Genomic DNA, 20,544 nt, shown 5'->3' with positions numbered 1-20,544 from the left:
CAGCAATAACACATTGCTGGTATGAAACGAATTTTTACTTTGATATCAAGGCAGAACTTAGCCAGGCATAAGCCCCCAAAATGACTAAGTTAAAGTTATTTTCATACAGACCGTTTTTATTCACACCCAAAACAAGCAGGCAAGCCTCTAGCCTTATCTACTCAATATGCCCCACCTTCCTGTAATTTCTAGTATTTTTCCATACCTCCTGTCTTCATGTGTTATCAGCTTAGCAAGAAGCTTCTCTGAGGGGCCTCTGTTATCTACTTTTACAACCTTCAATCCACACCCTTGAAGGCTGTCTGCTTCTAACACATTGCAGCAGACAATCTCTTTTTGAAGGCAAAAGCATATTTTCATTTATTATTATAGGGGTATTCATTAATTATTCAGAGGCTGCCCCTTCACCACCAGGGGTTTTGCCATGCCCCCAGCAGCCCTCATGAAGCCCGTGCCATCCTTTCTCCAATTCTTATGTGATTTTGGGTGGCAGGTGGCTTGCTGGCCTGTTGGTTGGTGGGGGTGGCCCAGGAGAGCCCCAGGCGAGAGAGGCCTGCTTGGCCTGGCTGGATCTCTAGCCAGCCCAGGCAGGCCTCACTCGCCCGGGGCTTTCCTTTCTTGCATCATGTTGCTTTTGCTTGGTGGGGGGTGGCGGCATATGCTAATGAGTTATGCTTATGAGCTCCACTACCTATTTTCCTATGAAACAACCCCTGGTTGTCAGGCTAGGTTCAAGATTGATTCATGCTCTTTATTTTTTACCTGTTCCGGGAGTTGCCAGCTGAGCAGACAAATCTCCAACGTGATCTACTGTTGTGCATTTAAATAGCAGTATAAACAGGCACATGAAAACTCACAACAGATTTAGCTGAATTCAGAGCAAGATTAATTTACCTGGTCATCTTGTGAGGTGGTAGTTTCTTATGAATCTGCTCCCTCGTGTGGTGATAGATGGTATATACCATAAGAGAGGAGCCTTGAGGCATTTTAAGAGAGTGAACACAGATGCAAGAAAGGAACCTTCTCTCAGCAGGTGCAGACACAAACACAGGGGGAAAATGAGAATGGTGGGTTAAAGGGCTACAAAAAAAAAATGAAAATACATAGTCCATGAAATCTGTATGACATTTCATGTTAGGGGAAAGTCTATATTTAGCAGGGGTGGAATTCTAGCAGGAGCTCCTTTGCATATTAGGCCACACACCCCTGATGTAGCCAATCCTCCAAGAGCTTATAAGGCTCTTTTTTGTAAGCTCTGGGAGGACTGGCTACATCAGGGGTGTGTGGCCTAATATGCAAAGGAGCTCCTGCTAGAATTCCACCCCTGGTAATTAGCATGAAAAAAGCATAACTGATCACTTCATGTTGGTTAAACAATTTTATTTGGTAACATATGGTAACAAATTATATTTCTTGCATCATTAATAACTTCTTTTATCTATCCCATATATTACTTTCTACCCACCCCTCCCCCCGTTACTTGACCCCCGCTGGTGTTACTTACTTAAAATACTAATATTTAAAGGTATCCTTAACTAATAAAAATAAAAATTAATATTCTTCTTTTTTCCTAAAACTTAATCATTACCAAATATTGTCCAATGTCCTTTTATTTTCCACACTTTTTTTTACATATCTTCTGAACTTTTTCCACTCCATCTTAAAAACTTCTAAATCATAGTCTCTTAAGATTCTTGTTAATTTGTCCATTTCACTCCATGTCATAACTTTTACAATCCAATCCCAATTCTCTGGTATTTTTTCTTGCTTCCACAACTGTGCATATAATGTCCTAACAGCTGAAAGCAAGTACCAAATTTTAGTTCTATCGTCTTTTGGAAATTTTCCCATTTGTAATCCCAACAGAAAAGTCTCTGCAACTTTCTTAAATTCATATCCCAAAATCTTAGAAATTTCTTGTTGAATCATCTGCCTATACTTTTTTGCTCTTTCACAAGTCCACCACATATGGTAGAAAGAACCTTCATGTTTTTTACATTTCCAACATCTATCAGGCATCTTGTTGTTCATCTTCGCCAATTTTTTAGGAGTCATATACCATCTATACATCATTTTAAAACAGTTCTCTTTAACACTATGACATGTCGAAAGCTTCATAGAATTCTTCCACAAGTATTCCCAAGTTTCCATCTGTATTTCTTTATTTACATTAATTGCCATTTAATCATTTGAGATTTCACTATTTCATCCTCCGTAGACCATTTTAAAAGTAATTTATATATTTTTGAAATTAATTTTTCATTGTCTCCAAGCAGAACTTTATCCATTTCTGTTTGTTCTTTTCTTATTCCTTCAGTTTTGATATCATTATCCACCAAACTCTTTATTTGTTGCATTTGAAACCAATCATATTTATTATTCGGCTCTTCAGCAGTTTTCAATTCTATTTTGCCACTCTGTATTTTTAATAATTGATTATACGACAACCACTTTTCTTCACCTATCTCAGCCGTTATTTTTATTACTTCAGCTGGCACTATCCATAACGGTCTTCTCTCATCTCCATATTTCTTATATTTCATCCATGTATTTAACAGATTATTTCTTATATAATGGTGAGAGAAAAAACCATCCATCTTTTTTTCCATAATACAAATACGCGTGCCAGCCAAATTTATTTCCGTGACCTTTCATCGCTAAGAGTTTTTTATTTAACAGCATTATCCATTCCTTTATCCACACTAAACAAACTGCTTCTTGATATAATTTTAAATTTGGTAATTGAAATCCACCTCTCTCTTTTGCATCTGTCAACATTTTCATTTTGATCCTTGGTTTCTTCCCAGCCCACACAAATTCTTAAATTTTTCTTCGCCATTTATCAAATTGTTTACTATCTTTCACAATAGGAATAGTTTGAAACAGATACATTATTCTTGGTAGAATATTCATTTTAATTGCAGTTATTCTACCCAGCAATGGCAAATTAAGTTTATTCCATTTTAACATATCTTCATCCATTTTACGCCATAACTTCTCATAGTTATTTTTGAACAGCAATATTCTTCGTTGTTATCTCCACACCCAAATATTTTACCTTGGAGGTAACTTCGCAGCCCGTCAATCTCTGCAAGGCCTGCTGCTTATTTGTTTGCATATTTTTACATAAAATTTTTGATTTTTCTTTGTTAATACAAAGTCCCGCTAACTCCCCATATTCTTGTATTTTGGCTAACAACAAAGGTGTAACTTGTAAGGGATTTTCATTTATAAACATTATATCATCTGCAAATGCTCTGTATTTGTAAATAAATCCTTTTATTTTTAATCCTTCTATTTCTTTATCTTCTTGAATCTGCATCAGTAATATTTCAAGAGTCATTATAAACAATGGGGAAAGCGGACAGCCTTGTCTTGTACCTTTGCTAATTATCATATCTTCTGTAAGATCTGCATTTATACATAGCCTTGCACGTTGTTCAGTATATATTGCTTTTGTCATTCTTATAAAGCTTTCTCCCAACTCCATTTTCTCCATTACTGCAAACATAAAGTCCCAGTTTAAATTGTCAAATGCTTTCTCTGCATCCGCAAAAAATAATGCTGCTTCTTTTTCTGGATGTCTTTCATAATATTCTACAATATTTACAACAGTTCTAATATTGTCTCTTATTTGCCTTTTGGGAAGAAATCCCGCTTGATCTTCCTTTATAAAATTTATCAAATGTTGTTTAAGCCGTTCTGCGAAGATTCTTGTGTATATTTTATAGTTATTATTTAATAACGAAACTGGTCTGTAATTTTTTACATTCGTGACATCTCTATCTTCCTTTGTAATCAACGAAATAACAGCTTCCTTCCATGTGTTTGGTATTTTCCCTTTTATTCTTATCATGTTCATAAACTTCTGCAATTTCGGTATTCTCTTTAAAGGTTTTGAAATATTTAGCTGTATATCCATCTGGCCCAAGTGCCTTTCCATTCTTCATTGTGTTAATTGCTGCTTCAATTTAAATTTTTTTCAGTTGGATCATTCAAAACTTTTCGCATATTTTCTGTTAAGGGTTTTATTTTTATCTTTTGTAAATACTCATCCATCTTTCCTTTCCTTATTTTAACACCTTTAAAGAACTTGGCATAATACTTTAAAAATTCTCTTTTTATTCCCTCTTGGCTAACTACCTCTTTTCCATATACCACAATTTTATTCATAATTTTATTTTCTCTCTTTTTCTTCAGTTGCCAAGCCAAATATTTTCCAGGTTTGTTTGCTCCCTCATTTGTGTTTGTAATATTGTAATCTCCCTTATAATTTTCTTTTTCCCTGGCCTTTTTCTCAGTTCCCCTTCTTTTTTTTAAATTTCATTTCGAATGTCCAACATCTGTTTTTCTTTTGCCCTCTTATCTTTGTTATTCAATGTAATCAATATTCCTCTCATTACTGCTTTATAACCTTTATAAGCATCCCAGACCATCTGAAATTCTATATCCTCTTTATCGTTTATTTGGAAGAAAGCTTTTGTTTCATTTTCTAGAGATGTCACTATTTCTTTATTCTGTAGTAAATCTTCATTCAATCTCCATTTTCTCAACTTCTTAGGCAATTTTGTAATCCACATTATTGGGTTATGGTCAGCTCCAATTTTAGGTAAAATCTCTATTTTCTTTGTTATAAGGCCTAAGTCTTTAGTGCCCCACAACAAGTCAATTCTGGAAAAAGTTTTTTCTCTTGCTAAAAAAAAGGTATAGTCCCGCTCTTCAGGATTAAATTTCCTCCATATATCCTCCAATTTTTTTTGTTTAACCAATTCAAAAAAAGGCTTTGGCAATTTTCCTTCATTATTATTTTTTACCTCCAGACTTATATAGTGTGTTCTTAATTGTTCCATTAAAGTCCCCCACTATCAAAACTTAGTCATTAGTCAGTTCATCAAATTGTTGTATAATGTCTTTTAAAAAAACATCCTTTGCACCATTAGGTGCATACAGTCCCAATAACAACTTTTTTTTTGCATTTAATATTATTTCTAGTGCTACAAATCTTCCATCTTCATCTTTAAACACTAATTTCGGCTCCAATTCTTGTTTAATATAAAAAATCACTCCCCTTTTCTTCTGTTCAGCCAATGAATAAAATTCTAGTCACAATTGTTTATTCCATTAAAAAATGTAATTTTTTTGTTTAATATGCACTTCTTGTAAACAAACTATATTACAATTTTGCTTTTTAATCCAATGAAATGTTGTCCTTCTTTTTTGTGGTGAATTTAGTTCATTAACATTCCAAGACAATAATTTGTAATCCATCATGGTGCAAATTCTTTATGTTCTTCATAAAATCTACGCAGTTCCTGTGCATTTGTAATTGTGATTCTTTTTCCCTGAAGTTCAAAGCTCAAACCTTCAGGTGTTATCCATCTAAACCTCATTTCATTGTCCTGTAATTTTTCTGTCAGCTTTTTATATGTTCTATCATTTAACACTTGCCTTTGTTTGCCTTTGTTTGATCAAGAGTGAAAGTGTCAAAGGCAAGACCAAGCACATTTCTGTGCGATACCATAAGATGAGGGTTTTGCAGTGAAAAGGAATGATTGAAGTAAAGTTTTGTCCTTCAGAAGAAATGATTGCTGACATCCTGACCAAGCTGCTCACCAAAAAGAAGTTTGAGCACCTGAGAGAGAAGCTGAAACTTCATGACTTTAGTTCGTGAACTTGAGAAGAGGATTGTTGGGTTTTTGATGCAATTTCACTCCCTGTTGTCATGAGTTAATTAAGTGTTTGTATATGCATGTTGATGTTTAACCAGTGAGTAGGTAGAGCCAATGAGAATGTTTGCACATACTTCCTGCCAAGGCTAGGTGTCAATATGCATAGTGACCATTGAGGGAGAGCCCTAATAGGCTAATCCATATATTTGGGTGGTGGTCTAAGGGTCATTTGGTCAGTTTTATTGCCCTTTGTGTTAAGCCTTTAGATCTCCATGCAGTTGAAGTTAGGACTCGAGAAGGTTGAGATGTAGCCTAGAAGCTAGATAGGATATTGAATCCTTCTTTGTTTTCTAGTAATCCCAGTCAACCTTTTCCTCATTAGTAAAGTAAACTAATCGTATATTTAAACTTCAACAGCCTTGGCAACTCCTTCATAATTCTTACTCTGCTGCTTCCCACTATCAATGTCTTTTCAAAGTTTTTGTTCATGATCTTTCCCACCATTTCTTTTGTCATGTATTTTATAACAACATCTCTTGGTAAATTATTTTTTTTGGCATAGAGTGAGTTCGCCTTATACATATAATCATACATATTTTTAGTCTCTTCAGGATTTTCCTCTAAAAATTCTGCAATTATTTTTATTATATATTCTTTCAAGTTGCCATCTTCCTTTTCAGGTACTCCTCTCAGACGTATCTGAGTCTCCATCAATTTGCAGTCATGGATTGTCACTTTTTCTTGTATTTTCAACAAGGTGAGGTCATGTACTTTCATTCTCCCTTCTACCTCCTGCACTTTCTTAGATGTTTCCTTTGTCTCATTTCTGAGATCTTCCATATCTTTTTAAATCTCTTCTATAATTTCTTTTTTAGATGCAGTTATCATCTCTTCCATGCCTTTCATCATTCTGGCCTCTATTGCCTCTAATTGATCCTGCATTTTCTCCAATGAAGTAGCCCTTGTACAGGTTTGCTTGTGTTCTGACATTTAAAAACACCGAAAATTTTGATCTCACCAATTTCAAATTTGACTATCAAGTTCAAAAGATTAGAGCTTGCTTTTTACAACAAGCCTAATTTCGCCGTCCTCAGAGCTTCCCAGACCGATATATAAATTTTTAAAATGTTTAAATCCTTCAAAATGATAAAAGGTATAAAAGGAATAAAGGGGTAAACCTCAACTGTTACAGAGCAGTGTAGGCCATCACTAATGCTTCTATGTCTTCTCACTTCCAACATTATTATCGGGTGCCTGCAGCCTGCCGCGCAGCGGCTGGGCTGCAAAGGCACGAGTTTGCCTCCCCGGACGGGGAGAGACAGAGGGCGCCCGTTCTGGCGCGCAGGCTGGGAAGCGAGGTCTGGCTGATTGACAGCCAGACCTGCGCTCCTCTCAGTCTGCGTCGGGCGCGTCTTCGGCTGGGACGTTGTCGGCTGGGGACGTTTTGAAGGCTCCGTGGTCAGCTAGGACGTTTTTGCTTGCGTCGGGAGGATTTCGTCATTGCTGATCTGCTCTGCTGGCGTCTTGGCTGAGTCCTTTTTGTTTTTGGAGGGGGGTGGTCCGGCGTGGGCTTATGGAGCGTTGAGAGGCTGTGCTGTTGGACCGCAGGCTGCTTCTGTGTGTGGTTTCGGAATCCCGGGGGTGGGATCTGCTGGAGGGCATTGGGGGTGTTCCCCTGGGTGCCTGAAGCGTGCCATCCATTCCATGTGATATAGCCCCGTGGTGCAGTGTGTTAAGGCTGCAGTACTGCAGTTCTAGCTCTGCTCACAACCTGAGTCCGATCCCCGGCGGAAGCTGGGTTGTTTAGGTAGCCGGCTCGAGGTTGACTCAGCCTTCCATTCTTCTGCTCACAACCTGAGTTTGATCCCCGGTGGAAGCTGGGTTTTTTTAGGTAGCCGGCTCGAGGTTGACTCAGCCTTCCATTCTTCTGCTCACAACCTGAGTTTGATCCCCGGTGGAAGCTGGGTTTTTTAGGTAGCCGGCTCGAGGTTGACTCAGCCTTCCATTCTTCTGCTCACAACCTGAGTTTGATCCTTGGTGGAAGCTGGGTTTTTTAGGTAGCCGGCTCGAGGTTGACTCAGCCTTCCATTCTTCTGCTCACAACCTGAGTTTGATCCCCGGTGGAAGCTGGGTTTTTTAGGTAGCCGGCTCGAGGTTGACTCAGCCTTCCATTCTTCTGCTCACAACCTGAGCCCGATCCCCGGCAGAAGCTGGGTTTTTTAGGTAGCCGGCTCAAGGTTGACTCAGCCTTCCATTCTTTGGCTGGCTGGGGGGCTGGTTTGTGGCCTTTTAGGCAGCTCCTTTAGGGTGTGGCCTGGTGGTACCCTTAGAGCTTTCCAGGTGGGCACTTATTTTATGCCCGGTAACAGGGCGGGCCACCATCTTGGGTCTATTCAATTGAAGGGGCAGCGGCGGCCATTTCAGGCAGCATTTTGCCCAGCAACAGGTCTGTCAGCCATCTTGGGCTTATTCAGCAGTGGGGGTGGCGGTGGCCATTTTAATTGCGGTTTTGCCCGGTAACAGGGCTGTCGGCCATTTTAGGCTCCAATTTGCCTGGTAACAAGGCATCGGCCATTTTGGGGCTCATCCATTAGAAGGGTTTGTGTAAAGTTCTTAAGAGCTTTGTGTTGTCATCATGGCTGGTGGTAAGGGGTCTGGGAAGTCTAAGGGCAAGAAGCCGGCGCCCAAGGCACCTAGGGCACCGCCTAAGAGATCTCCTCCTCCTGCATCTTCGTCTGATGAGGAGGGTGATGGGGTGGTGGAGGCCAGTATTATGAGCAGACTGATGGTGCTGGAGCAAGCGTCAGGTCTGCCTTGTCCTGGGGGGCTAGACGGTCCTGGGACATCCAGAAGGGGTCGCCAAGCTAATATTTTAACTAGGCTTTCTCTCCTTGAGGGCAGGTCTGCTGGTGCATCTATGGATGCTGGGTCCAGTGGGGCGGATGCAGCAGCAGCTGCTGGAGCGTTTGGTCTGGGGACGGCGGTTGCTCCTTCTGGATGGGCTGGTAAGTTGACCGGAAATTTACAGGTGGGTAGTGGTCAGGCTTGGCCATGGGGTCCTTGTGGCCCCACCTTATTGCCTGGACAAGGGTGCCCCTCGTCTGGTTCAGGCATGCCTTCTGCCTCTGGGTTCCCTGTTACCTGGCCTGGGTTTAGCGGGAAAGGGGGGCCTTGCGGGGCTTGTGCGGGTGCTGGTCAACTGGGTATGGTCAGCCCTTTTAGCGGGGCACCTTCCCTTTATGGGATGGTGCCTTTTGCTTCTTTGCCCTTTGGAGATGTTGCTCTACCATTGGGTGACCACCTGCTCCCTGCAACGCGAGAGAAAATATTAAAAGGGGAGTATGTGGATATATTTTCCTTGCTCTTTAGGGAATTGGAGAAGAAAGACAAGGAGGATTTAGACGAAAAAGAGAAGGAAAAATTGAAGAAGTGTAAGGTGGACAGAACCTGGGCCAATTGGCTTCCAGGGTTCTGTATATATGCAGGGGTGATTGCCCGGGCCCAGCCTTGGAGGGCTGCAGCCCTTTTTCAGTATTTAGATATTATATATAAGGGCTATACGGCCTTTAGTGGCCCGGCGTGGCTGCAGTATGATGAAGAGTTTCGGATGAGGGCTGCCCTTTATCCGTCTCTTCTGTGGGACAGGATCCACCAGCAGCTTTGGCTGCAGGTTATGTCCCCTGCTAGGCCTAATCTGGGTGACCGCTCTGACAGCGGTCATTTGGTAAATAGGTCCTCTGCTGTGTCGGCTTCGTCAGGCTCTCCCCGCGGCACTGCGGGGCAGGCGGTTCATCCCCGCTTGCTCTGCTGGGAGTTCGGTTCCCTCGGGGTGTGCAACAGGAAAGCGTGCCAGTTTAGGCACGGATGCCCCTTGTGCGGGGGCTCGCATTCCTTTGACAGCTGCCCCAGAGCCAGGGGACGTAAGAATCCAAAAAAGCCAGGGGGAGGTGGAGGAGCCTTTCCAGCTAAAAAAGGGCCCCAGCCCGATAAGGGTGGGACCTCTTGAACGGTGGCTGGCAGAGTATCCCAGAAGGGCCAATGGTTTGTATTTGTTGGATGGTTTTAAGTTTGGTTTAGGATCCCGTTTCATGGGCCTAGAGTTCCATTTCTTTCTTAAGTCTGTGCTGGGTTTACAGCACGTGGTTAGGGATAAAATTGCTAAGGAGCTAGGTGAAGGCAGGGTGTTGGGTCCCTTTTCATGTCCTCCAGTGAGTACTCTTAGAATCTCTCCTCTGGGGGTGGTACCCAAGAAGACGCCTGGTGAATTTCGTTTGATTCACCACAGGCCATTGCCATGGTGCGGCGTTGTGGGGTTGGGGCAGAAATGGTGAAATGCGACATTAAGTCAGCCTTTCACCTTTTGCCTGTTCACCCTGCTTATTTTGAGCTCTTGGGGTTTCGTTTTGAAGGGCAATTTTACATGGACAGAGCATTGCCAATGGGCTGCTCTGTATCATGTTCGCCTTTTGAGCGTTTCAGCTCATTTGTAGAATGGGCTGTGCGGGCGAAAGTGGGTTTGCAGGATGTTGTTCATTAACTGGACGACTACCTCTTTGTGGGTCCTTTAGGATCAGGCATTGTGCTCAGCAGCTGTATGGCTTTGTTGAGCTGGTTGAGGAGCTGGGGGTTCTGCTGGCACTTGAGAAGACTGAGGGACCAACCCAGAGGTTGACCTTTTTGGGGATTGAGATCGACACTGTTGCGCAGTTGTCGAGGGTGCCCCTGCAGAAAATAGTGGAGCTAAGGGCTAGGATTTCTGCCTTTCTTCTTAAGAAGAAAGTCGCGTTGTTGGAGCTGCAGCAGCTGGTTGGGCACCTTAACTTTGCTTGCAAGGTGGTTGCTCCTGGTAGGGCTTTTCTTAGAAGGTTGTGCGATGCTATGGCAGGCTTACACTTGCCTCAGCATAGAACTAGGGTCACACGCAGCATGAGGGATGATTTGGAGGTTTGGCAGGAATTTTTGGAGTCCTTTAGTGGAGTCTCTTTTTGGAGGGACGATTTGAGGCTTGAAGCTGAGCTCCAGGTCATGTCTGATGCTGCGGGATCGTTAGGTTTTGGGGTCTACTTTCGTGGACATTGGTGCGCGGATAGTTGGCCTCAATCCTGGGCTCTGATGGGTGTGAACCGAGATCTCACATATCTTGAGTTCTTTCCCATTTTAGTTGCGGTTTGGCTGTGGGGGAAGGATATGGCCAATCACACAGTGCATTTTTGGTGTGATAATATGGCAGTTGTCCACGTCATTAATTCCCTTACATCCAAATCCGGGCGGGTTATGCGGTTGGTGAGGGCCTTCACTCTGCGCTGTTTGCGGCTTAACATTTTGTTTTTAGCCAAGCATGTTCCGGGTGTGAGTAACGGGATGGCTGATGCTCTATCTCATAAACAGATGGAGAGGTTTCATCCGCTGGCCCCGGAGGCTGACAGAGAGCCGGTTGCAATGCCCCAGGAGCTATGGCTGATTGGAGAGCCAAGGCATGCAGAGCGATAGGTCTAGCCATTGCGCCTAGTACTCGGAAGTCTTATGAACGGGCTGTGCAGCAGTTTGAGGGCTTTCGGGTAGAGGTCCAGCAAGGCGCTAGGTTATAGGGCATTCATTGGCATATAAGGCCTATGTGCGGCCTTTGCTTAGGACGTGTATGAGTTGGGTTTTGGGAATGTTTGTTCTGCTGGTGTTTAACTGTTTTTTCCTTTTAGATGCTGCTGTTCCTGGCCAGAAGAGCCGGAGCCGAGTTCTCATCTGCGGCCATAGCCACGTGTTTTGGGCCGATCTGCAAGCACAGAGAACTGCGGTGGGCTCTCAGCTGGGATTCAGCCAGCACACTGTTATTGAGTGATATGGGTGCCGTGGCCTTCAATGGGCGGGCCTGCTGCCTTTTTGCACATTCGGGAGCTATGGCCGGGGACCATCATAGTGTGGTCAGCCATGCTGCCCCGCCTGGTATGGCGTTGTGCTTGGGACCCCGCAGCTGTAGAAAGGGCCAGGTACAAGGCTAATAGAGAGCTTTAAAAAGTTGCTCGAGAAGGGGTTGGGCCACTATTTGCCCATCCGGACATTATGGTGAGATGTCTTGACCTCTACAGAGGGGATGGGGTCCATCTCTCGGAAAAGGGTAATATACTTTTCCTGAGAGATTGGCAGCAAGGGTTGCTGGTGGCTTTGGGCCTCCCGGTGGGTGCTAAGCCCTAAGTAGAGACTTGGCCTTAGTAGTGGCAGGTTTTTGGGGTTTAGGGCACTATGCGGCTTGGGGAGGACTGTGAAGCATCCCCCTTTTGGGGACTTTGGGGTCTGGCATGATCAACCCTGGGGTTTGAAGACCTGGGTGGAGAATGCAGACTGCCGGGAGACTTGGCTAGAGGGTGCTTTCTGGCGAGACGTGCGTCTGGGTTTGGGCCCTCTGGTGCGGGCCTCCCTGCTGGGCCTGCCCGGAGGGAGCTGAGGCCCTCAGCTCTGGCCGGGGGGCTGGGTCTCTCGCCCGATATGGCAGGGGAGCGGTCGCGGTAACCCCTAGCCCTGGCCAGGCCGCCTCTGGTGGGGTACCCTTGCTGTTTATGAAGTTAATTAATAAAGTGGCCCAATTTTATTCCAACACTTGGTGTCTGTCTCGTTATTTCGTCCTTGGGGGGCAATCTGAAAAATGCTGGAGTAGGAGCTTGGAGACCCAGGTTTGAATCCTCACTCTGGCATGGAATCTTGCTGGGTGACCTTGGCTTGGTCACTCCCCCTTGGTCTAACCTACCACACAGGGTTATGGTGATGATAAAATGGAAAGGGAGAGAATGACATTGTCAGCTTCTTTGGGATCCTAGTAATGAGAAAAGTAGAGTGTAAGTATCCGAAGAAAGAAAGGAAGAACTCCAGTCTCCTATCACTGTTTAACTGACCAATGAAATGAATCCTTTTGATTGCTATTGATGCATTTAATATAAAAAGACTCTGCAGGGGGGCTAGATGGGCAGCTCCCTATCACTCAAGCCTACTTCAAAGTCTATGTGTGTGTGTGCAGCACCATCAAGTCACAGCTGATTTATAGAAACCCCAACAAGAGGCTTTTGAGGTAAGAGAGAAGGAGAGGTGGTTGGCCATGGCCTTTCTCTGCAGAGCCTTCCTTGTTGGTCTCCCATCTGTCTCTCATCTAAGTACTAAGCCTGCTTAGCTTCTGAGAGCTGGCCAGATCAGGGCTAAACCATTCTGCCTCTCTTTGTAAGAAGCCAAGTAGTATTTTTTTTTTTAAAAAAAGACTAAATGCATAGCTCTGATTATTAACTCTCATAAGTCACTCATTTGCTCATGATAATTAACAATAGATTGAATAGTGAAGGAACACTTCTACCTCCTCCATTCTAACCACCGCACCACACAGACTCTGATAGGTCAGGGAGGTTCTTATACTCCCTTTCCTTTTCCAGACTCCCTATCTGTGCTGCCTTCCTCCTTGAGATGGACCCCCAAGCACCTCACATCATTCTCCTGTCCTCCATTGTCTTGTCACTTACCAGCCCTGCGAAGTAGGTTAGGCTGAGATGGTGTGATCGGCCCAAGGTCACCCAGGAGGTTCTGTGGCTGACTGGGGCTTTACACATGGGTCCTAGTTAGACAAGACACAATATTTGTGTTCTCTGGATGTTTCTTGTGCTTTCTTTGTGTCCCAGCAGATGGGGGAAGAGAAATAACACTTCCCTGGAAATAAGGAAGCACAGCCTGCTGTCTGTGACGCTGGCAGTCTTCCAAAGGGTGACTTATCACTCTGAGCAGATCCTGGCATGCCTTTCATTTCCACTTAAAAAAAATGCAGTTCCTCTCCGTTCTTTTAAATTTCTAACCACCAGGTGGCATTGGAAAGCCCTATTAACCCATTAGCTATAGGAGTGTTTGTTCACGGCAATGGCTCCCCTCCCCACTGTAAATGCAACAGTTGCCTGAGAGGCAGTGATCATTTTGTTGTTAGCCACCCTGAGCCTGTTAGGGGAGGGCAGGATATAAATCTGATAAAATAAATATATAAATAAAAAATAAATAAAATTTAAACCCCCAGGCTGGACACAGGCAAGCCCTGACTGGTGGGAGTGTGCAGGGACTCTAAGAAAACTCCCTAAGATTGCTTCCTTTCAGAGCCAAGTACATTGGTAGGGGTGCGGTGGAGGGGTTGCAGTGCACATTTAATGAGAAGTGATTTCCTATTGGGTCAGTTAAGCTTATTCTCTTTTGCTTCAGTCAGACTTGTTTGCTCAAACTTTCCCACAGCAGCAGTCAAAGCTGGGTTGCGGCTGATCTGTATTCTTCCTTAATGGCGTGGGCACTACATAATCCAAAAGGTGTGAGGGTATGGGAGGGAGGGTCAATTGGTTCTGTTAATGTGTCCTGTTAATGTGACAGCACAACTTGCTTGTTTAAATTTACTTCATTTATATTTCCCCTTTCTTTTATCTTTATTAAAATTTTAAAGCTTAAGAAAAGAAAAGAAAGAAAAAATAGAAAAGAAGAAAAAATGACAAAGAAGAAAAGCAGATACATAAATGAGAAAAAGATCAAAGAAAAAGTTCATTAATGCAACCTCATTTTCTCTTCACAACAAAGGAAAACAGCATTAATTATATTAATTCTAAAATAATAAGAAGGCCACTTACTTTAAAATCAAAACAAATGCATCAACGAGTCTCCTTTTTATCTATTGCTTAAACTCCTCCTTATTCCTCAAATCTGCAAATCCTCAAATTATTTGTTTCCTTTACTCACACAAAAGTCCATATGGGCTTTCCAGTTAACTTAAAATGTCGATAATGTCTTTAACCACTGAAGTAAGTTTAGCTATTTCTGCAAATTCAAACAGCTTTAATAACCATTCTTCCACTGTGGGTATTTTTGTAGATTTCTAGTTCTGCGCATAAAGCAACTTCACTGCAGTAATCATATTAAAAAACCCCACAAAGTTCCATAGTTATTTTCAAATGGTGTACCTTTTTAATATATGGGGATGATGACAGCTGCTCCCAGTCCTTGGGAATTTTCCCTGATCGAAAAGCTGCTAAAATTGGGGACCACAATTCTGCATTCATTTTAAATAGCTCTGGTGGAATTAGGTCAATGCCTGGGGCTTTCCTTGGCTTCAAACTATCAGTGAGCTGCTGTACACCCCACTGGGGGCCAAGTTGGTAAGTTATGAATGATATCAAAATTAAATGGGCTTGTAATTGTTTCCCCATATACCATCTTATAATGGTGTAACCAGGCATCTGGCAAAATAGGGTTATTAAATATATTTGGTGACCTACGTGATAGATCAGAGACTAGTTTCCAGACTAATACTGAGGGTTTTTTTTCTTTTACTGCCTTCCAAAGTTGCTCCCAAGAAGCCATAATGTCTTCCTGTTTCTTTCTTATAATGAGGGCCTTATATTGGGCTTTTTGGGGTTTTAAAGCTATTATGGATGTTTTAAAGCTATTATGGATATTATGGACTGAAAAAGACCCATCCTCCTTTTTGATGAGGTTGTCCATGTAGGGCAATTATAGCTAGGGCCATCTGTTGGTTTTAGCCTAGTGTATGGGATTTACCGTAATGCATGACTAGCTCTTGTAAATAAATGTTTAGGACTAGAGGCAAATGGTCACTATCACAATATGGAGCAACTTCAAAATGCTCTATGTGGGGAACCACCTCCTCTGATACCATGATGTAATCAATGACGCTCATTCTAATGCCTGACCAATATTTGAATTCTGCTGGATGATTGCTAGGCAGAGACCCATATAAGATTTTGAGGTTAACTCTGTTTATTAGCTGGTTAAGGAGGACACCTGCATAGTTAAACTTAGTATTAGCATTAGCACTTTTAAAAATTAATTAATTTAATTTTAAAACTTAACCAGATTTTAATTAAACGCTTATAATGTTTAATGTAATTTTATCCATTTGTATAATTCAACCCTGAACTATGTTGTTAGCCGCCCTGAGCCTGCTCCGGCGGGGAGGGCGGGATACAAATAAAATTTGTTGTTGTTGTTGTTGTTGTTGTAGTATCTTTTGAGCACCTTTTAAAAGGCATAGCAATGCAATTTCCCCTTAATGGGTAATGCCTAGTCTTAGCATTGGAGCAGAGGTCATCGGGTCCAATTTGGGCATTAAAATCACCACCCACAATAATATACGCTGCTGGATAAGTGGAAATCAGGTGACATATATAGGAAGAGCCCTGTGGTGCAGAGTGCTAAAACTGCAGTACTGTAGTCCGAACTCTCTGCCCACGACCCGAGTTTCTTCCCGGCAGAAGCTGGGTTCATGTAGCCAGCTCCAGGTTGACTCAGTCTTCCATCCTTCTGAGGTTGGTAAAATGAGTACCCAGCTTGCTGGGGGGAAAGTGTAGATGGACTGGGGAAGGCAATGGTACACCGCCCCATAAAAAAAAGTCTGCCGTGAAAACGTCATGATGCGACATCACCCCAGATTCGAAAATGACTGGTGCTTGCCTTTTTAATATAGGATTCCAACTCTAAAAAAATTGCCTGAGCTAGATCTTTTGTCCTATTAGGGGGTAAGTACACATTTACAATTATGCAATAAAAATCTCAGGAGTTAAGCAAAAGGGCTAAGTCAAAATGATTATAGTGAGGAAGTACTATTACTTTTAATTGGAGCAAGATGGATATTAAAATGCAGAGCCCTCCTTTGGCTCTGCCATGATCTGCAGCCTCTGCAGGTAGAGCAAAAGTCCTATTCCCATTCAATGATGGCTCCTCTAAATTCCAAGTTTCCTGACCAATAATTATATTAAACTTGCACATAAAATCAATTGCACTAGATTCCTTCATTCTGTAGTGCCATTCCCTTAAATTCCAAGATACCAGTGATAAAGTTTGACTGTTAGAAGACTTGGATGTGGATGACAAGATGACTTGGACAAAATTGTCATGAGAATAAAATGGAATGATACTCTAGGCCGCTTTGGCTGTGGCTATCTTCTTCCTTATTTTTGTTGCTAAAAAGATGAAAGTAGCCACCTTAAGGGTAACATCTGGAATGGCATCAGCTAATAAAAATGTAATACACTTTTCTCTGATTTAAACTTTTTGAGAAATTGATTCAGCTATTTATTTTGAATGGGCCCATAGAATGGGCAGGATAGAATACAATGAGCAAAACACTAAATAAGGGAGCAGGACAGCTGTCCCAGGAACTAAAAGCCCATTACCAGAAGGAAAAAAGAATACATAGAACCAATTAAAACTTCTGATATCCAGAGAGGTATGCTCAGCTTGCTGCTGCCACCGCCATCTTTCTCTCTACAGAACAGGTGGTTGTTCAATCTTCAAATGGTCTATTCACCAATTCCAAAAGAAAAAGTTTTGGAGTTTCTAATTTGATGTTGAGGGGAGACCAATGTACATGGCATTACAGTAGTCTAGTCTGGACATCACCATGGTGTGGATCCAGGTGGCAAAATCAGCTGTATCTAGGTAAGGAGCCATATGGGCTGAGCTGAGAGGAAGACTTTTTTGCAGCCACATTAACTTGCTTGGCTCCTCTAAATTCCAAGTTTCCTGACCAAGAATTATATCAAACTTGCACATAAAATCGATTGCACTAGGTTCCTTCATTCTACAGTGCCATCCCCTTAAATTCCAAGATACCAGAGATATAGTTTCACTATTAGAAGGCTTGGATGCAGATGACAAGATGACTTGGACAAAATTCTTGTATGGGTGGTTGTGGTTGTGGTTATCTTCTTCCTTATTTTTGTTGCTAAAAAGAAGAAAGTAGCCACCTTAAGGGTAACATCTGGAATGGCATCAGCTAATAAAAATGTAATACATTCTTCTTCTGATTTAAACTTTTTGAGAAATTGATTCAGCTATTTATTTTGAATGGGCCCATAGAATGGACGGGATAGAATACAATGAGCAAAATCTTCTATCTGATTGGTACCACAGGAACAGAGATGCTGGTCTATAGGTATTGTTTGAAATCTACCTGAAGGTACAAGGATAGCATGGTTTGGAAACGGGCTTGGGTAAATGCTTTTCTTAGAGGGGCTGGTTGTAAATTTGAGTCTTCAAACTCCCGAGGCTGTTTGGTTACTCCCATAGTTTTAGCCATAAAAAAAGCACTTTGTTAGACACTTTAAGTCAAACCCTAAGTAAGGGAGCAGGACAGCTGGCTCAGTAACTAAAAGCCCACTTGCTGAGCCCCAGCTGTGACCCAGCCAAAGTCCTTCTGGCCTGATGGGCAGCCCAAAACACGAAGCTGTGTCCGCATAAGAGGACGCGTCGTCTCTGTCCACAGACCACATCACTTGAGAAAAGAGAAACGATGAATAACATGGCCACTTAATAACATGGTGCCAATTACTGCAGTGCAAGAGGGCGAACATAGCCCTTATAGGCCGAGGAATGCCACCTACCCAGCTTCTGAATGGAAGGCGGGTAATACCCTGGGGCAGCCGCAGAAGATGCTGCTCCTATAGAGAAGGAATGGGTGCCTTGCACGTCACAGTCCAAAACTGATGCTTCGTCAAGGGACTGTAGCATGTTAAAGCCGCTACAGGACAGATCTAGACATCAGAACAGAAACCCAAACTAATAGTGTCCCCTTGTTGCAGCTGATTGGTCTTGGAACGACGAACTGTAACATATACAGATCCACCAGCCAGACCAATGTCATGGACCATCAAGGCCCTCCCTGACATATCCCTTTTGGACTGAGCCACCCGCTCACTCACCCAAAGAGCCCCGAAAAATGCCATGAGAGAAGCAGCGTGAAAGAGCAGCGTTTCATACTCCGACACACACACCTGGCCCCAGACCGATCGTAAACCTCTAAGAACTGCAGGAGGAAAACAGTTGCCGAGAATTGCGGCAGGGCCCAACTTCTCTAGACCAACCTTCCAACATTTTCTAAATGCAGAAGTCACTGGTATTCTCCTGGAAACCCAAAGCCACACTAGCGAAGGCCAATGCAGACAGCCGACCCCCAATAGATCGTACTGCTAATCCCCTGCACCTTAAAGATACACTATAGTGGAGTAATTGCTCCACCGGAAGGAGCCACCCCTTTTGTAACCAACTTTGCTCCTAAACTTTGTTGTACGATTCTCTGGTACTAGGAGCAATGGTGAGACTTATTGCTCTGCTGATCTCGACCCGCCAATCATCCATATAGCGGGGAGCATCATTGTCAGGAGAAGATCTGCATCTAGGGCCAGCTGGTGAAACCTCTGCATCTGTTTGCGAGAGAGAGCGTCAGCCACCCTATTAGCCACCCCAGGCACATGCCTGGCAAAAATTAAAATATGAAGCCTCAGGCAACGGTGAAGGCCAGCACCAGTCTCATCACCTTGTGGGATTTGGAAGTGAGGGAATTGATAACATGCACCACCCTGCATTTACCCATTCCTGGGGCCATTCCTCTGTGCACCAGTGTCCGCTAAAGAAAATGCCAAACCCAAGGGACCCAGCTGCGTCTGATGCTATTTGCAGCTCAGCCTCCAGCTGTAACTCAGCCCTCCAAAAGGAGACACCATTAAAGGAGGTTAAAAAACTCCCTCCATAGTAATGTAATGTAATGTAATGTAAAATTTTATTTATATCCCGTCCTCCCCCGCTGAAGCAGGCTCAGGGCGGCTAACAACACTTCAAGTAAACAATACAGTAATAAAAACATTGAATTCACATTAAAATTCACATTAAAATCAGTCAATAATCAATAGTTAATTAATCTGGTGGTAAACATTAATTCAGTTATTGGTGAACGCCTGTTTGAAGAGGGTGGTCTTGCAGGCCCTGCGGAACTGGTCTAAGTTCCGCAGGGCCCGCACCTCCTCTGGGAGTTGGTTCCAGAGTTGTGGGGCCGCAACGGAAAAGGCCCGAGTGCGGGTGCTTTGAAGTTTAACTTCTTTTGGCCCAGGGATATTCAGTCTGCTTTTCCCCACTGACCTCAGTGCTCTCTGGGGCTCATATGGGGAGAGACGGTCCCTCAGGTAGGTCGGTCCTTGGCCATATAGGGCTTTAAAGGTTATGACCAGCACTTTGTACTGGATCCGGTATACGATTGGCAGCCAGTGCAGTCCGCGCAGCCCCGGCCGTATATGCTCCCATCTTGGGAGACCAAGTAACAGCCTGGCCGCCGCGTTCTGCACTAGCTGCAGCTCCCGGGTCCGGTACAGAGGCAGCCCCATGTAGAGAGCGTTACAGTAGTCCAGTCTTGAGGTGACCGTCGCGTGGATCACCATTGCTAGGTCCTGACGCTCTAGGAAAGGGGCCAGCTGCCTCGCCCGCCTCAGGTGGAAGAAGGCTGATTTGGCAGTGGCTGTTATCTGGGCCTCCATTGATAATGAAGGCTCCAGTAAGACGCCCAGGCTCTTTACCCGCTGCGCCGTCTTCAGCAGCGCCTCGTCAAAGGCCGGGAGAGATATTTCCTTCCCCAGAGTGCCACGACCCACATGGAGAACCTCTGTCTTCGCTGGATTTAACTTCAGCCCACTCAGTCTAAGCCACGTTGCAACAGCCCGCAGAGCCCGGTCCAGGTTCCCCGGGGCGGAGGCGGGCCGGCCGTCCATTAGTAGATAGAGCTGGGTGTCATCTGCATATTGATGGCAACCCAGCCCAAATCTCCGGGCAATCTGGGCGAGGGGGCGCATATAGATGTTGAATAACATCGGGGAGAGAGCTGCTCCCTGGGGCACCCCACAGTCTAGTGTGCGCCTCTGGGATCGCTCACCCCCAATCGCCACCCTCTGTCCCCGACCCATGAGGAAGGAGGAAAGCCATTGTAAGGCTAGCCCCTCAACCCCTATGTCGGCGAGGCGGTGGATCAGCAACCGATGGTCAACTGTATCAAACGCAGCCGACAGATCTAATAACATCAGTATTGCCGCGCCGC

Source organism: Heteronotia binoei, chromosome 15 (assembly GCF_032191835.1).
Source record: "Heteronotia binoei isolate CCM8104 ecotype False Entrance Well chromosome 15, APGP_CSIRO_Hbin_v1, whole genome shotgun sequence".
In the NCBI taxonomy this organism is placed as follows: Eukaryota; Metazoa; Chordata; class Lepidosauria; order Squamata; family Gekkonidae; genus Heteronotia; species Heteronotia binoei.
This window is presented reverse-complemented; position numbering follows the sequence as displayed.